The 14,265-nt window shown below is 43.8% G+C and overlaps 1 protein-coding gene across 1 annotated transcript in view; it reads left to right on the top strand.

Annotated features, from left to right (window-relative positions):
* The window catches only part of DAGLA (diacylglycerol lipase alpha), a 67,882-nt gene that overhangs the window by 13,040 nt on the left and 40,577 nt on the right, over window positions 1–14,265 (top strand). The window contains exon 3 of the mRNA XM_075755515.1: window positions 8,565–8,704. The gene's annotated coding sequence lies outside the window, so the exon portion shown is untranslated. The remainder of the gene's footprint in view (window positions 1–8,564; window positions 8,705–14,265) is intronic.

The following is a 14,265-nucleotide window of genomic DNA, read 5'->3' on the forward strand; positions in this document are numbered from 1 at the left end:
GGGGACTGGGGTCATTCTTGTGTCCTTCGTATACTTTTTTCCTTTTCTTGATTAACTTCAGTCTGGCAGCTGGAACACCTTTAAAGTTTCAGTGGTACCAGGAGAGATCATTAAACTGCTGGTGAATTATTCATAGTGTCATTCTGTCAGTATTCTTATTTCCTTATTCCAGAGTGATTGCTTTGGCCTATTGGTATCATTCATCCAGTTGAAGTAGGATACTGTATGCTAGTGCATTCTCTTCTGCTGGACACTCTGATCCTAGCTGTGACTGAGTACAGTAGAGGATGGAAGAAGCCTGTGGACATTAATTTTTTCCAGTTTAAAGAATGCTTGAATTCATTATGTGTTGGGCAAGTCATTGCTCAAAACTGGATGCTGTAGCAGACTATGCTTTTTGGGTCAGTCGGCTCTGCTGTTTTCCTCTTTGTAATGAAAATAAAATCATAATTAATCTGTGCAGCTTTCTGCCACATGATATATTGGATGCTGTGCATCCTAAAATATACAAAAAGATTAGTTGTTCATGTGTAAATAGTAACACTAATATGTATAAATAAGAGTTCTTCATTATCTTGCTTCCAACAATAACCTAAGCACTAACTGGTTCTGATAATGAATTCCCCACACAGTGAAAATACTGCGATATTTTCATCAGGAACCCTTTTGTAATGCACCTTTATGATGTGAACTCCCCAGTGCTACAAGTTTCAAGGAAGGAATGCAGAAAAGTGAAGTGACTGATGGACGGCTGGAGAGAGGTGAGGGCTTCACCAAGCCTGGATTCTTGAAGTCACCAAAATTTGAATGTCAGATGTTAGGGGCATAGACTTTTCACTGGAGAATGTGTGTTGCCTGTGCGGTGTGGGCAAGACTGTCAGCAAGAATGTCGTGAAGGTGTGTGAGAAGCTACCTGGCATCTAAATTCAATTGGTATGTGATCTGTTGTCAAGCACTCAGGAGATCCCCTTTTCAAAGAGATTGTGATTAGTCATATATTGGAAAAAAATTGGAGCCATCGGACAAGACTCTGCTGTAGGTTTTGTCCTTGCATACTCTTGTACATACAGATGATCTCAGACTGTGGTTTGAGGATAACATAGCTTGCTAGTCCTGTGGGCTATGCTTGGTGGTCTGTGGGGTCTGTGCAGAGTTTGTCGAACAAAACATTTCTGCAAGAGCACAGGTATAATTCCTATAATTCCTTTTCAAAAGGGCTGGGAACATTTTCCCACATTGCCCAGAAAAGAATTGTAGGAAATCTCAGCTTGAATGTTTGTGCCTGTGTTCAGAATTGAAGTGACTGAGTGAAGAAATTGGGGGGCTGGGGGAGAAGGAGCACAGGATTATGGCGCAGAAGAGCTCAGACCTGGGCTAGGCTTATGCCTGATACTTAGGTGCTTGATTATGCCTGAATCAGCTGGGTTAATTGCAATATAATATTGCTCTGAGGCCTTTGAGCTCTAATCAAGGACGAGGATCTGAATCAAGTACTATAACTGAAAAACATGAAATAAAGATTTTTTTTTTCCGGGCTTCGAAAATTCACTTGCAACAACAATAAATGAATTAGTTACCAAACCTCAGATCTTGTGCTTGTAATCTCTTCCAAGATTATTATAACATTCTCACCAAGGACAGTTTCAGGCATTTACTTCTGAAGTCCAATTGAAAAGCTTTACACAGATGGACACTTAATGGTTAATTGTAATATAATTAAAGGAAAGGGAGGAAAAAAGTCCACAACTAGATAAATCCTGCAGAAGGCATTGCCACAAAGGCACTAAATTTAATTACAGGGATAATGATGCATTGCCTGCAGCATAAGAGGAAAAAGTACTTTCTCTTCTAACAGCCTAAAACTGTGTCAGCTCAGAGCCCATCACTTGTCCTGGAATATATCTGAATAAACAGCTTTTTTTTTTTCCCCTCCTTCTAATCCTATTTGGATGATAAGTTCAAGTGTGAAGACTCATCTAGCTTTTGAAATTCTTATCTGCTAGACTAGAGGAAAGGTGGCTTCTAGTATAGAAATCAATTTAAAAATGCATCCTTTTCCAAACAGCTGTTGCAGTAGTGATCCTTTCCCTTTTCTGAGTATGAGCCTGCCTCTGTTAGTAAGTTCTCTGGACAAGATTTGGAGTCAACTTCTGTTCATTATCTTTCTAATTGATGGAAAAGTGAAATTGGTTTCTTTTGGTTTATAAAAACTGCTACATTATTGAGGTCTTAATTTTCCAATAGAAGTTAGTTTAATCTGTGGAGAGATTTGAACTGGGACCTCCTGGCTTTTGTCCAGGATGTACAGCAGCCAAGTCCCAGAGCATTCATCTTCATGGCTCTTGTATTTGTACCTGGGAGCAGATAACAAGGCTTTGTGTGGCTCTGAGGATGACCCTGCTGATTTTCTTCAGGAAATAAGACCTTTTTCTTGTTCGATTCAGACAGGCATGGACTTCAATGATAGTTTTAGGAGGAGCACATTATGCCAGCCCACTCTTTTGAAAAGAGAATGGCACAACTGAGTCAACTTTGAAAATAGGATGCTTTTCTATTTCTGGAGGGTCTGTAGCTGGATGCCAGGCGAGCTGGGTGGCTGGGCTGTTTTGTCTAGCAGGTCTTTTCACGTGTCACTTGCTCACAGGTAAGATGGCTAGTCTTCTTTTTCTCCTTTGCAGTTCACTGGCACCAAACTGCTGTCATTTAGATGGAGCTTGTACTTATATTTTGTCCACTTCTCTTTGGCAGAGAGAATATACCTAGCTCCTTTCCCAGTCCCTCTTTTGTGATATCTGATTCCTTTTATCTTATTTTCATGATTTTCCTCTCTATTTTAGTAACCATGGTTTTGATTTATGTTCTGAATAGTCTCCTGCTGCTTTTTGTTACCTCCTACCATAGTCCTAGCAGTCCGCAACACCAGAGCTGGTGGACTCCTGTGTGTGGCTGGTTCGTGTTTCCTGCACTCCATTAGCTTGGGGAAGAACTGTTCCTGATTTTTTCTTTCAGTATAACCAGTTGTTAGCCACAGAAACACAGTTGCAATCTGTGCTTTTCGGTTCATGTCTGTACAGCTGCTTGAAGCCAAGGAATACTTTTTTCAGGCTATTTCTACAGCTGCAGTTCTCCTTTTGTCACGTGGGATGTCTGCTTCTGCCTCACCTCCTTTCACCTTGCTTTTGTCCATCTTTGCTAAACTCATTCTAGGTACAGAGCTGGATGGCCCAGAGGGTAGTGATGCTGTCCCTGTCGTGACAGGCTTTTCTAGCTCCTACCAACGTGTGCTTAGTGACTTCTCCAGCAGCTGCTAACGAGAGAAAGGAGTATATGGAAACAGGGAGAAAAACGTGTGTGTCTTCATGAAAATATCAAGGCAAGCCTTGGGACAGGCTAGAAACGCTTTGCTAGCATTGAGGTCTTATACAATTAGCTACAAGCTATGTCATGCGTGCATTTGTATGAAGGAGTCTATGGTAGTCCCCACAGTCTGCTTCATACAGCCCCTTCATGGAACCACCTTCTGGAGCCAGAGGAATGAAATGAGCAGTAAATAGCTTGTTATGTGATGTTCCCTCTTAGAGGCCAAGGAAAGTCAGCTGAGAGGTATCCTGCAACTAGGATTTTGGAAGAGCTGTAAGGTAGCATAGAAAGATATAAGTGGTCAGTATATCAAGGAGACGCTTGAAGAAAATGGGGGAGGGCTAATTAAGGAAATAAGTGTGAAAACTTGGACATGCTATGAGAGTTTGATGCATGGTACCCTGGTGGAAGACACGAATGTGTGGCTGTGCTACCTGTAACACTGAGTTTGTCAGACATTTGGGGAGCAGAGGATGAGATGGTCATTAGCTGTTCCAACTCCGTAATGATGAACCCACAGAGAAAAATAGGCAGAAGTAGTCTGTTAGCTCTGTGACAGAACAGGAAAAAGTTTGAGGAAATATGTATCAGAGTATGAGTATTTGCAGGACTCATAGCTGGAAAACTAGAGGACTATAGAACTTTAGGAGATCTTCTTCATTGAGTGGTCTAAATAATTACTGAGCTAGAAACTGAATTCTCTACTTGTCTACAGGCTGTCTCTGGGAGCAGTGGGAAGGGATACTTGGTAGTGAAGGGTGGCTTGAGGTGCGTGTACTGTGTCACTGTCAGGCAAGGCACAACCACTGAGGGCCCGGAGGTTTTGTAGAGGAGCTATGCATGCAGATTATGTGCACTATGTGTGTGCAGGAGGTGCTGTGCGTGGGTGTTACGGAGGAGGGATGTGTGTGCTGGTGTTTAGAAGTGTAGCTAATGGAGGGCTTTTTAGCTCTGGGTTACAGAAAGATATATATATATATAAAAAAGGCTTAAATGTGACACAAGATCAGAGAAACCTGGGCTTGATTCATCCTTGCTTACATAAGCAAAATGAAAATAGGATTCCTGCCTTCTATCACACGCATGCAAATCTGAGCTTCAGAGAGAGTCTAGCTACTTCAGCTTGGCAGGATACAGCCCGGGATTTCAGTCTTATCTTGCTGTGTCACTAGGGAAGCACTGGATGGGCAAGAATTTCTAGGAAGAGGAAGCAGCAGTTGGTCGTCTTGTCCCGGTGATCAGTGGTACGTTGAGGTGTCTTTCTTGTGCCTCTTGCAACAGTGCTGCATGTGTGGTTATAGCATCTTTATCTGAAGCACCAGCTGGAGCAAGTGGCTAGAGGGAAAGCAAACTGTAAGTCACAGGGGAACTGCTCAGACTTGATTTCCACTGGGTCTGAATTTGGGACTTAATTTTCTAAACCAAGAGGGAGTTGGAGCTGCATGCACTGAACAGTTGGTGATTTTACGTCTCGCAGGCATGCTGCACTCCTCAGTGATCTCCTCTGGGTTCCTAACAGACAAGCCTTTTGGGCCAGAGAACAGCTGTCAGCAGCTGGAAGGAAGAGCTCTGCTTGTCTCAAGATACTCTGGGGCATCTTAGCAACAAAAATGTGGAGAAATAAATGGAGGGCTGCAAAACAATGTAATCAAGGGAAGCCACAGAAAATGCAAAGACTGAAAAAGAAAAGGGAGTAAGAGAATGACAGAATAATGGGGGGAGTGGGTTGCCAGAGGAGAGAAAACATAAAATCTAAAGGATTGGGTGAAGAGACAAGGGAGGCTTTCAGAAAGCGATGTGCATACGTGTGCGTGTGAGAACAGGACTGCCCTGAGTACAGGAAGGTGCCAGGACTCGCCGGTCTGGGACTATGTATTAGAGGAGCTGCGTGTAGAAGCACGGTGGTGTGCGCGTAACCGCGGAAGGAGGCTGCTCTTAAAGCTCGTGTGTGTACAGAGCAGCGCAGACTTCCGAGGGTCTCTGCGAGGTGACTGGGATTTGGGTTCCTGCAGCACTGAGCCCTGGAGGGTGTTATTTATAGCAGCAACCGCTGAGGCAGGAAAAGTTTGCTCAAGCTGTCATTTGTGTGAGCCAGAGAGCTGGAGTCTAGCTCTCCCTCCCTCCTGCTCTTGCTTTCTTCAGATTTTCACTGTAATTAGCAAGCTTTACATGAGCCGGGTCAGAGCTAGCAGCTTTCTTTAGAAGACTCTGTTCTCCAGGCAGGAATAAGGAAAGATTTTTTTTTTTTCTTCTGGGAATACTTAGCCTGATCATTTGTTTTATTTCAAGGGCTGTTCTCGTGCGCTGAGGTGGAAGCCACGAGATGGGAGGGACAGAACCACATTTCTTCTGAAGTTGCAGCAGCAGAAGCCAGCATCTGGAAATTCAGAGTTAGACTTTAAATGTTCACTTTGAGCAATAGAAAAATCTTTTTAAGATTCTCATTTGTACTAATTTGGGCTGGTCTAGGATGAGAAAAGCATGTTAGTCAATACAAAGCTGTTCTGCTGTCATTTACCTTGAAAGCCTGTTTCCTTTAAAATCTGAAAAGCTTCCTTTTGAGTACCCAGAGTGATGGACTGAGAACAGCGGAGTGTCAGTGTACAGATACAGATGGTTAATATCAGTGTTTGTGACAGGCGGTGGCAATGCTCTGTTGTCACATGCTGTAAGGCCTCTTACAGTGTATGTATGTAAGTGATATTATCCAAGTCAAGGAAAATTGTGAGCTGAAATTCACAATTTGTAGGATTTTAACAACTCTGTTTTTTTACACTATGTGGGGTGTACATTAAAGGTAGTTACTGCTGCACTGATACTTGTGTTGGTAAAAATGCCTACCTTTGCCTGTGCATGTGTTCTTGTATCCTGAACCACACACATACGCCCTTCAGCCGACAGAGCTTGTTACTTTGGTGTTTGATCTTTGCTTTGTTAATGCCCCAGGGTAAACATTCAAGTGAAAGTGGATATGCTCCATGATATGGGAACGTGGCCTGGCCTGGTACCAAGAGAAGCCCTCCTCTGGAAAACAGCAGTCCTCTGGATGTTAGGAGATTATTAGACTTCACGAGATCTCGTTTGAAAAAATGGATTCAGGATTGTTTGGCTTATTTTTGAGGTTACTTCTGTGAAGTTGGAGTTATACTGGGGAGGGGGAATGATGGTGATAGAGTTAGGTTTCTAAATAGAATGCCATAAATATTGCTTTAAGTTCTGTTTTATTAAATGTGTTTGCAAGAATAACCGATATTCCTGCTTGCAGTGTATTACTAATTTTCAGTGAAGGTTCTAAGAAATCCAGAGTTGTGGGCAAGAAGACGAGATTCTGCTTAATAAGGTGCAAGACTGATGCTCTCAGGAGGAATAAGCTATTGGAAAGTGGTAACCTGGGGAAAGGTTTGGGGAGTAAGGGGAGAAGCCAGACACGTGCATTTGCAATAAAATACAGACATGGTATTTTCAGGGAAATCACAGCACTTGAGAATACTCCCGCTTTGAAATAACTGCTGCAGAGGGAGGTGGGTCCCCTGAATAGCATGTTGGTGTCTGTCTGCTGGGAGTTTCATTTCAGCACTGGAAGCAAATTAATCGGGGACCGTGGGGGGCTGGTAGGAGAGGTGGACTTCTAGAACTTGATGGTTTTGGAGTGTTAGAAGATAGTTGCGCAACGGATTAACTGTGTTTGTGGGGCTGACTGGGAATAGAGATGTGGTAGGAGAACTTGTGAGTTGTGAGTTACAAGAAGTGATCCTTAGTGGTGAACGACATGGAAAAGCAGCCAGAACTTGAGTCATTTACAGTAACCTAGAGAGAGCTCTTAAATTCAGATCTCATCCTGGGTGACTTAAGGACATGACAGAATTTGCATGGCCTTTGGGGTGTATGACCTTGATGACCCAATCTTTTCAGTCTGATTTCTAGGAATGTAAGATATGGGCATGTCCTTGCCCAAAGTAAAGAATTTCAAGTAAAAGTAGCCATCTGAACCCAAATGGATGCACAAGCCATCTGACAAGATCAGCAGATGCATTTTAGTGCAAATCTAAAAGAGACTAGAGAAACAATGTAGGGGCTGGATGTCTGATTAGAAATAGAGCTGTCAGCCCAGGGTCCCATGATCAGGGATGTGATTGAGGGAAATGGCTGAAGTAAACAGGCAGCACCAGTAAAATGAGAATAGATTGTATCCAAGTAGGATTTAGATTTTCTGAAGCCAACTTCCAACATAGTTGAGCCTGGCAGTTTTACATAGTTAGCATCCACACTTAATGATTACAAATTGTATTAAGAAAAAGTACATTAGGGTGTAGTTTACCAAAGAGCTTGCCACATCACAGTGATTCTCAGCATTTTTGACTTGCAACAGGGCATATCTCTGCCTAACCGCTTAGTAATGGGATGTGAGAAAAGGAAAAATCGCAGGGTAAGTTCCTAGTGGGTTGTGAAGCAGAAAAAGCGGCACAATCTGTGAACCCTGGTGAGCAGGGGGTTGCAATGTGGAGTGAGAGGTCCTGAAATTTTGCATGTGCCCCTATTACTCCTGATTATATCCCCTTCAGTGCTAGGGCAGGAGGGAGAAGAGGCTCAATTCCTTAGCATCTTTCCCTTCCAGAGACACCTTCCCTTCCTGTATCAAGCAGCCCTTGGATGTGAGCAGAGCCAGCATTTCCTTCTGTCCTGGCACTTGCCTGCTGAGGAAACCGCTTTGCAGCAATTCCCTTTGCTCGGTAGCCTGGTGCTGCCTCTCTGCTGCTGAACGGGTGTGCTTCTGCTTGCTGGCACGCTTTTTGGGGAGGGGAGCAGGGAAGGATTGCCAAGGAATGTTGTTGACCGTACGGTTTTCCTGAGTTTGGCACTGATCTTCTGTTCTCCCACTTCTTTCACTCTTCTCGTATTGGCAGCGGTGGTCCGTTTAGCTCCGGTAGAATGACTGGTGGCTTTCCCTGTGTGTGACTCATCTCCTAGGGAATTCCTGAAGCAATGAGTCAAGTTATTGGGAAAACTGTTTGCCCACTAGTGTAAACTAGGAAGCCAGGGAGCCTGCCTCTGGTGTTGTAGAGAGGCAATTTTTGGTTGTCTTCTCTCTTCCTAAAGGCAGGTCGCTTCAAGATTAGCTGTAGCAGGGATGCATTGCTGCATATATTTTTTTCACCTTGAAATATACTCCTGATTTTCTTTTTCTCCTGTTTTTTGTTTTTAAGGTGGCTGATCTGATAAGTATTCTGGGGTGGAGTAAACCCAACAGTTTTGAATTTGCCAGTATTGTAGTGAAAAATAGCTTGCTTAAAGAAATGAGGCGATCAGATTGGCACCGGTCAGCTACATCTGAAATACTCCTTTCGTAAGTACTCTTTACCACTTCATTCTGCCCTGGCTGACTTAATCCAGCCCTTGTTATTTTTACTATGACAAATTAATGGTTGTGTGGTTTACAGCCATGAATTAACAAATTTTGAATATAGCCATGGGATATTACAACAAAAACAAAGATCTTTGATCTCCAGTCATTGTGTCCAGGAAAAATTAACTCTTGTACTACATAAGTGAGTGTGGGTTGACCAGGGTTGTTTGCGTTGCCTGCTGATCCCAGTCAGATTTGGGGTGCCCAGCTGCTGAGCATTTTTAAAAGTGAGGTGCTTGCTGTATCTACAGACTTAGGCCAACTCATCTGAATGTTCTCTTTCCACATCATTTTCCTGCCCCGTTCCAGTCAAACTTTTCTTGTCACTGGTTGCTGACTATTAAACATTAGCAGATTTTATTACCCTGTAGAACAGTAAGTTCTATTTAAAATACAAAATTAGTTTCACTTTTTAATACACTTTTTCCCCCTAGCAACTTGGACATTATTTTTGCTCAAGCTTGGAATCGTCAAAGCTCAGATTGTGGGCTTCGCTAGCACAAAATGTAGGTGGTTGCAGATATGTCGGCATTGATACAACGATTGGGTGTTGTTTTTAACTAAATTAGTGTCAGCAGACTTGGATTGTGCTCCTTCTCCACTCCTAGGTTTTCATTGAAGTGGCTCGTTTTAAGGTAAGCTTATCTGTTGACTTCTGTTCTTTCTTGACCAGTTATTCGTGAAGGCTTCTCATTTTCTGTAGTCTGACAAGTTATGAAGCTTGGAGTTAAATTGTGCTCCTGCTGAGGTCAAGGAAAAAAGCACTAGCAGTCTTGGAGCTGTAGGGTGAGGCTCTTTTTATCTCTCTCAGAACATTATTCTTCCTTTAATTTGGGCAGTTGAAATGTCTCATGGTGATCACTGCCTTTATGTACTAAAATGAAGATGCTTTAAAGAGGAGAACTGTGCTTATCCCTACAAACTTCTTCCTTCTTTCTAATGAACAAATCCTGGCCTGTGAGGTATCCCAGCTTGGAAAAAAAAAAAAAGAGGAGGGGAGACTTCAGATTCTGCTAGTTTTGTTTTTTTTTCCTATTTACACACATCTTACTAACCACAACTAAGGCAGGCAGCACCCTTAGCAAATCCACCTACTAAGTGCAATTGCTGGAAACGTGTACCCTGCTCGTGAGAGGGTGCTGAGAGTGCTGCCAGGATAGCGGCATTCAGCTTGTGTGTCATGAAACAAACGGTCATGCAGAGATGGTGAGGGGTGTTGGGAAATCCTCCCGGAGGAAATTGTTGTGATCTACAGCGTTGTTGGTTTGTAGGATTACAAGCAGGCTGTGAACTGATACCTGGATTAGAGGAAGCATATTCCAAAGTAGGGAATTTCTTCATTTTCTCTTTAATTCATTGGCTCCCTTACGCTGTTTTTAACTAGTCCTTGTAAAGTTGTGAACCAAGTGCTGTGAGTAGTAGTGGTTTGGTATCAATTAACTCCACTTAAGACCTTTCCATACTCTTGCACTAAAACCAATGGGATTTGCAAGATACTACTTTTTTTCCTGAAAACACCACCACTGTAGACAAGTCCATGCCAAGCAGATATGTTGGTTGTTGTGGTGTCTCTCTAATAAAAAATAATTGTTCAGACAATGTATTCAACTTTGCAGAGAACAGTTTTATTCCTGAAGGTGGCAGTAGCATGGCTAGCCAGCCCTCCAAAAGCAAGTGAGGCATGGTCACAGGCCAAGGATGAGAATTTTACCTGGTTTCCCTGTGCATATTGCACGTTTGTGCTACTCCATTGAATGGAGGCAAATGGATGTTGCCAACTTGCAGCGTATTTGTTGGTTTTTTTCCATAATTGATCACTTTCTTCTTGTTAGACAGGGGAAAAGTACTAATCCTTGTAGTTGCAGAACAGTGCTTGAATACTTGAATCTTTTGTGTGCAGAACCCAAAAAATCTGACTTAAATATTTGAATGGTAGCATCTCTCTTTTAAAAAATACTTCTGAATTTTGACATCTCAGTGGCTTAGACTACCTGGGATTATCAATATTATTGCTCAAGAGCAGGCAATATGTTGGCGCTGGATCCTTTGCGGTGTGCTGTGTGCGGCATTGTTCAACAGGAAAATAACCGGTTTGGAGTGAATAGCACATGTGCTACTAAATCTTCTGCATTAATAGTAAGGTTTTGAGAGCTGATTTTTTTCTGTGTGAGAGAAGAGACTATTTAAGAAAAACTCTGATAAGAGGCTTTTGAAATTGGAGGGTATAAATTGCAAGGCTGCAAGGTTCAAGAAGGTAACAGGTAGGAGATTTTGTCTATGTTTGAAGATAATGTGGGACTCATGAGAGCTATTTCTACCCAAGGCAAGAGGTGTTTGGAGTAAGGGACGAAGGGGACGGATTTAAGCAAGGAGCATGCACTTAGAAAACATCTTGATATGTTTATGCTGCCTGAAGCTAAGGGGCTTTGTGAAGAAATATTAGGGAAGAATAAGCTGAGTTGAGCAAGTGTTGGGCCAACTGGCCAGTAGTCTGTTCTTGTGACTACCAATATATTCTTGGTATTTGGTCCTTCCAAGGGTGTATCTATGCCAGCATTTACAATTTAAGCTGGTGGGTTATACAGGTAAGTTCTTGTCCCCTGGGTTTTGAAGGTCAGTTTATACTCCAAGATGTATTTTGGGTATTTGTGTCAGTGGGCAGTATTGTAGTTCCAGATCTAACCTAATCATATTAGCTCTGTAATGATGACATTGTAGTGAGATGATTGTGGTGCAGTGGCCTTATCCTGGGGGAGCTGCATCTGAAATGTGCCAAGCCACAAGAGGCTTTTTGAACCTTTCCTTTCTCAGAGCCGATAGCTTAGTCCCATGGCTCTGGCATTGACTCATTTTATTTCCTTCCCATTGGCAAATGGGAGACTATAAAGGAGAATCTTAAAAGTAGATGTGAAATTGATATTCCAAAACTAAAGACCCCATTGATTTTTGCCAGTGTTCCCCACCCGTACGGAGCAGTTTGTGGCTTGGTTGTAAATATGGCTCTTAGCTGTTACACTAATGCATACAATAATCTTTAAAGTACAGATCTGTTCCCTTAATCATATTCAGTCATGCTAGAACTATCCTCACAATCTTCTAGCAGCTGCTGTGCCATCTCCCCCCAGGGAAGGAGCTTTCCCTGCAGTTCCTGCAGGCATCGCTCACAGTTTATATCTGCTGCTGTTGGTAAAAGGCAGCCCTGTCTTGGAAGGACTCATCTTCCTTTGGTGCTGTGTAATTTGTCCCCCACCTTATTTTATGAGCCTCTGTTCCACATTTTGTGTTGAGTAGGTATTCCTCCCTCTCATAAGATGCTCTGAGATATTCCCACCCTGGAAGGGTGCTTTTTGAAGGTTTGGGTAATTTTTTTTTCACCTGTTCTACTGCTTATTTCTTCTGTTTCTTGCTAATGGTTGTTATGGGTAAATTGTACAGGGGACACACAGCAATGGACCTTGCTTTGTCTAGTTCATATTGCACGCTGGGTGCTGCAAGAGGTGCTGGAGGAGAGATGGGTTTGTACGTGTGCAGACGTAGGCAAGCAAATGCCTCCTAGCCAGCTTCAGGGCATTTTGTATGGATGTAACTGCATCCCCTCTTTTCCCTGCAAGGGAAGAACAATTCCCAGATTGTGAGGAACCAAGCTTAGAAAGAGCTTCATTTAAGGCCCTTAAAAATAGCTGGATGAGGACTGATGAAGTTTGATCCAAGTTCCAATTGATGATTTCCGTCAAGTACAGTAAGTCCTTATAGAAAGGCAAGTTGAATGGGAACAGGAGGTTTGTGTAAGCTGCAGCAGCGATGACCCAACCTGGGGTAGAAAGCCCATGTCCCGTGTAGGACATCCTTTGAGGAAAGGAAGGATGTGGGGTTCAGATAGGGGGGTGACTTGAGGGGGCTGGAACCCTATCTGTTAGCGAAGTGATATTTTAGGGGAAGGGCTTATATTTTATGAACCAGCGGATGTTTAAGGGCCAGGAGCTGTGTGGTTAAACATGCTGAATGTCATTTTTGGTCACCCAAATTTGACCAATGTGGTTATTTTAATGCTATTGGTTTTATTTCAGTATAAAACCACTCTGGCATCTGCAAGAAGCACAGAGAACTTCTATAGCTAATAAAGAACTTCAGGAGGAGGAAATGCAGGTATACAGGCAAGGGACAGAACATGCTTCTGTTGATAGAAGGAGATGAGGAAGGTTGTGCAGGGCTGTGGAGGAGTTCATGCAGTTGCTATGTTGTGTGGTAGAAGGCAGGAGGGCAGATCTAGAGGACCTGCTAGCTGGAGTTAATCTGGTGGTGTTCAGACACTATCCTGGGCCTGCCTGGGCTTCTCCGGTTCTTCTCTTGGGGCTCCTGACCCATGCTGCACCCCCGGGACAGGCATCTCCGGCGAAATGGTGGTTGTGCTGCCAGGGGGAAGGGAAGGTGCCTCTGCTGTGGCAGCACAGGCAAACAGAGGAGCAGACAATAACCCCCGAGGAAATGCTGCTGTTTGAGCTGCCGGGACACAAACATTGTTTTGTTTCCGTTTTCCAGATGGATTTTCCTAAGCAGCTTGAGCAGATGAGCTGTGAGAGCTGGCAGTCCTGGGCTATGGCTTCTCAGCGGGACAGCAGATTGGGGCTGGGACGTTCCCTGGGAACGCGGTGGCATTTCATCCAGTACCGCAGGAGCGTGCCACTGGGAGGGTCAGCGTGCTAGTACATGTCGCTGGATTTCTGTAGAACTGCCAAGGGCTTTGCCCTGTAGTGACTCCTGCAGCCACCTACAGACTGAGAAATCCCCTTTCTTTTGGGCTTCATGTAGCCCTAAGCAGTGAAGATGAAGGTCTGGTTGCTGGGCTTTGAACAGTTATTAGAGGGAGTTTGGGTGAATAATACTGTGGAACTTTGGAGCTGAGGCAGAATTTGGGGAGACCAGCTGAAAGAGGGTGCTGACAGAGAACATAGATGAGGTGGGATTGCTTTGTCGTACGTGGGTCGTGTCAAGTTGCAAGCAGGTCACCATCTCATGCCGAGGGGAAAGGTGAATGTATTGAGCTGGCAGGGCTTCCTCCTGCTAATGCCTCTCTGCAGACTTCACGAGTGGTCTGTCAATGTGAGAAGAAACTATCAGCACCAGTGGGTCCAATTTCAGTGGGGTGTTGACCTCCTATCTTCTGCTTGACAGCAGGTAGCAATGGTCTGAACTGCAGGAGGTTTGAGTGGGGACCAGGAGGAGTTTTTTGAGTGATCGAGGTGGGGATGCTGAGGGAGTCTGCAAGCCCTTGCAGAACCAGGGATAAGGAGATTCTGGGGAGGGTTTGCAGGGGGTTAGTGTGTTGCGCTGCGTGGGTGCAAATATGCCTTGGGTGTCTGCGTGATGCTGTGAGCTTAAAGCAAATCTTGCTTCTGGATTTGGGTAGTGGGGAGTAGCTGGTTCTCTCCAGGGGTGTTGGTGTGGTGTGGGTGGTCTCCTGCGGTGCAAGATCTACGCACAGTCCTTTTCCTTCAGCTATG

This window comes from Balearica regulorum, chromosome 5 (assembly GCF_011004875.1).
Source record: "Balearica regulorum gibbericeps isolate bBalReg1 chromosome 5, bBalReg1.pri, whole genome shotgun sequence".
NCBI lineage: Eukaryota > Metazoa > Chordata > Aves > Gruiformes > Gruidae > Balearica > Balearica regulorum.